Consider the following 4,876-nt stretch of genomic DNA (forward strand, 5'->3'; position numbering starts at 1 on the left):
TGTGCTGTCAGGGCGTTCCTGGGCCCAAAGTTGGTTTGTTCAAAAGGCTCTTTTACTTTGGTTCTCTCTCCGCATATATAGTCCTGAACCTTATCAATGTTGGGATGTTTCCTGTATAAAGGTCAGTGTGATGTAGCAAAATGTTTGACTTCAGTTTACACAATCATTTTATTGTATGTCACTGTAAAAGTGATCTAAAACAAAGACGCCATAAGATCTTTTTTTTTTTGACATAAGATCTTTTTATAAAAATTGCACATATTCCTCTTGGAATATATTTTCTGTACTTTCTAATTCCAGTTGATTTCCTGCATGTATACATACACTATGTATTTTCTGTATAGTACAATGTGAAAATTCATAAAATTTTATAGTGAAATGAATAGAAAAAATAATGGTAATGTTGTTATTCAGTTTTACAGAGGGATTTAATAAGTATTTAGGTTATTTAGCAAGAGTATAAATAATGGAAGAGAATGTAAGATTATTAAATGTAAACAACACCAAATTAAGTAAGATGGCCTTGAAACCTAACTTAAAAATTTATTTTATTTTTTTAAAATGTATTTATTTATTTGAGAGAGAGGGGGAGTGAGCACATGAGCAGGGGGAGGCATAGAGGGAGAGGGAGAGAAATCCTCAAGTAGACTCCCTGCTGAGCTCAATCTCAGGACCTGAGCCAAAATCAAGAGTCAGTTGCCCAACCAACTGAGCTACTCAGGCACCCCTTACTTAAAAATTTAAAAACTGTGGCAAATTAGGGAAAATTTGATAGTTATTAGAGTAAATTTTTAAAAAATTCTGTTCAGTAAAGAATGAATAGAATATGTTTTATACAAGTGTATCAAAAGAGTCTTACATATGCTAATTATTATTGAGATAGAGTGAATAATTTTAATAGTTAACATTTATATAGTGTTTATTAGGGCAAAGATTCTCTCACTTAATCTTCACTGTAATTCTCTTAAGGGAAATATGCCTATTTTCTTCTTTTATGCATGGGAAAATTGAGGCACACAGTTTTAGTAACTTGCCAAGATCACACACCTAGTAAATGGCAGAGTCAGGATCTGAACACAACATTCTTGCCCCAAAGCCTATGGATTTAATTATTCCACAGTAAAGCAATATGGCTTTATAAGGCAAATAATATAAGATTTAAAAAAAGGATAAAGGGGATCAGATTAAGGATTATAGTGATGGATAAAATTATGTCTAATTCTAAAGCATAAGGAACCAGAACTCATCAGAAATCCAAAAAGAATTGGAAATAGAAGACCAGAAAAATACCTTTAAATTAAGAGTTTCAGTAGGAGGATAACTATGTTGCATTCTGAATAAGCAACATCCTTACAAGAGGCATTTTATCACATGTACCCAGACTTTGCCCTCTTAGACAGCATCCTATATCATCCTTCCATTCCCACAGGAATATTATGGGGTAATTTTACATTTATGAAATAAATATGTTGTATAAGATACAGAATGGAGCTGTTATACTGGAAACTCCAGGGAAATGTGATTACTTGGAGGGGATAGGGGCTGGGCATTAAGAAATATATCTGGGGCAGTCTTACCCTGGTTCCCTTGCTGACCTCTCTTCTATTACTCCCTACTTCTTGAATTCTAGCCTGGGGGGGCTTCAAACAAACTAAGCATGCACCCATCCCATAGAATTGGTGTTCAGAAAACTGTTTTTGACTGATAGACTGACTGATTTAGTGAATGGTTATCATTTTAACCCCAAATAATGACATATTATAATGCCTGAACAGAGGTTTGTTCAAAACCTTTGAAATGTTGGAGAAACGTGAGGGACTCAGATCCTCTTTGGTATTTATGATATCTGAGGAGGTGCTGTTACTACCTTTATAGAATTGGGAAGCTCTTGGTTATAAAGCTGGAAGAGAGATGCTTCATTTCTCCTAGAGGAATTGGGAAATCTCCCTGTAAGACCTGGGCACATGGAGCTCCATGAAAATAGATTAATATTTTTAGTGAAAGGAAATAAAGGGAAAGGAGAGAAAATGAGTGAAAATATATCAGGTGAGGGTGACAAAACATGAGAGACACCTAATTCTGGGAAACGAACAAGGGGTAGTGGAAAGGGAGGTGGGCGGGGGGTTGGGGTGACTGGGTGATGGGCACTGAGGGGGGCACTTGGCGGGATGAGCACTGGGTGTTATGCTATATGCTGGCAAATTGAACTCCAATAAAAAAAAATTTTTTTTAAAGAAAATAGATTAATATTTTAACAGTCCCCCTCTACTTGTTCTGGTAGCACAGAAAGAAGTGATGCTTTGTGGGTCTTGAAAAAGGACGTCCATGGAATTAGAGACAATTGTATGCTCTTGATTTATTTTCCATCAATATCTCTTGCTGAATTTATAATACTCATTCATAAAAAGGAAAGTGGGGAGCTGCTTTGGTGTCATTTAGCCATCTCTGTTCATTGTTACTCTGCCTCTTACAGATTTTCAGTTGGCTAGTCCAACCATAAGGGCCATGGTCTCTATCAGCCCAATCTGAGTAGACATTCTGGGCAGAAGCTGGCTGGTCACTAATCAGAAAGGACTTTGCTAAATGGGTCCAAGTCAAGTCCTACTCAGAGAAACAGGCTCACTTAGGGCACTCAAAGGGGTGGGTTTCAGTTTCCTTATCTATTACTGGCAAAAGAACTTTGAAAAAATGTAGTTGTTAACCAACATATCAAACTGATGATTTCACAGATAGTACTATTAAAATATCAGGGTTTCTTTTTTCTTCTTTCAAGTGAAAAATATATTAAGATTTAAACATATATTTAGAAAATGTAAATATTTATTTAGAATCATTTAAACACATATTAAGAAAATTTTGGAGTGGGTATATGAACGTGACAACAAACCCAAAGTTGGAATGTGCATGATGAAATTAGAAAACCTAGCGTATGGTAGTTCATTTGGAATGATCTCATTCTCTTTATTATTTTTTATTTTTTTTCATTCTTTTAAAATATTGAATATAATTTTATAATACAGATTGTAATTTAAGAGTTCCCTCATTGGTAAACATTTAGAGGTATTTATATTTCCTTTTTTTAAAAAAGATTTTATTTATTTTTTCATGAGAGACAGAGGGAGAGGCAGAGACATAGGCAGAGGGAGAAGCAGGCTCCCTGTGAGGAGCCTGATGTGAGACTCAATCTCAGGACCCCAGGATCACGACCTGAGCCAAAGGCTGATGCTCAACCACTGAGCAACCCAGGTGCCTCCAAGGTATTTATGTTTCCATATGGAGGATTATATAATGTAAGACAAAATTTTCTCCTTACACCTTCACTATCCCCCAGAAATTATACATTTAAAAACTGTTTTTGCTGCTTTTGATGATTTATTATTGGTGGTATTCATTATTTCATTAACTTCTTTTATTATTAGTCATTGCTTTCATTACTTTTAGATTTATAATGTAGTAATTTTTTTAGTCTCTTATATTGATTGTTAGCTAATTTATTTTTATTTTATTGCTGGTTAGGAACAAATACTACTACTATTGTTGTTTAGGAATAAGAACAAGTATAGTGGATACTCTTGGCCATGTCCCACAAGTCTTAACATAACATACTCCAGTCTAGAGAGCCTATTTATTTCTCTGATGTATTTGACATTTATTATTACATAGTTTTTAATTTTGATTTCTTCTTTAATTATATACAGACTGGGGATATTTGGACCATTTAATGCTGGAATTCTTTTGCTTAAATCCTCCTAATGTCCTTAAACATCATACAGTGATTTCAGATTTGGTGGTATTAATTTTTATTTCACTTTTTATAAGATTTCTAGGTTGGTATAAGTAAGTCATGCTACAAAATTGGTAAATTTTTTTTGTAAACATAGTTATTATGCATTGTTTCTGCATAAACATTTAATATACATTAAAAACCCGTATTCAACTTCAAAACACAGTTTTTGTGACGCTTAGTTTTTAAATTTTAATAGTTGGTAAAATTTGAATAATAATTTATTCCAGTGGGTAACATTTTCTGTTATGCAGTATTAACAGTTTGGTTGTGTATTTAGGATCTCAGGGGAATTTACCTTTACTGTGTTAGTACTTCCCTAAATCCACTTAGTTCCTTCTGTCTCTGACACATATTTTATTGGCTCTGATAAGACAAGGTGGATTCATGTTTAAATGAGTAACACTGTTTCCCAAAAGCTATGAAAGAAACAGATTTGTCTTTTCCCATGTTAAATTTATCAATGAGAGAAGTTCCTTGTATTCCTCACAGGGAGAATGTCAAGTTAAGAAAATGGGATACAGCTTTATGTTCTTCCTTTTTAACATCCCATCCCAGATTTTCCTCTTCTCTGGGAATTTCTCTGAATTATCCAGGGAGAGACAGACTTCTGATTACCATGGGGACAGAGGTCTCTTGATATGAGACTTTTAAATTATGAGTTAATCATGTGCTAAGAGAATAATAACCAGTTTCTTTCCTTATGGGCAGAGGATTTGGATTTTTACACTAAGGCAGGCATATGGCCTATGACTTCACTTTTGATTTCTTGGATGGATTGATATTTCCTCCTCCTTCTCCTTTGGACCTATCAGTCCACAGTGTTTGTATTATGGTCTAGAATTTTTGTGCTAAACACACAGGGGTCAGGGGCCATTCCTGTCTTCTAGATCCAGATCTGAACATCAGTCTCTTTACCTATGATTAGTGTCCATTTTATGTGAGGTTGTGATTCTCTTTACACCCAGTCAGATAACTTTGCAGGCTGTGCTTTGCAGACTATGTTTTGGGGATGGCAGAGGAAGTATCTAAGCTCTAGATTTGGAGAGAAGCACTAGAAATCCCAATTGTGGCCCTAGGTCAAGTCATATT

The sequence above is a fragment of the Vulpes vulpes genome, chromosome 3, assembly GCF_048418805.1.
Source record: "Vulpes vulpes isolate BD-2025 chromosome 3, VulVul3, whole genome shotgun sequence".
Classification (NCBI taxonomy): Eukaryota; Metazoa; Chordata; class Mammalia; order Carnivora; family Canidae; genus Vulpes; species Vulpes vulpes.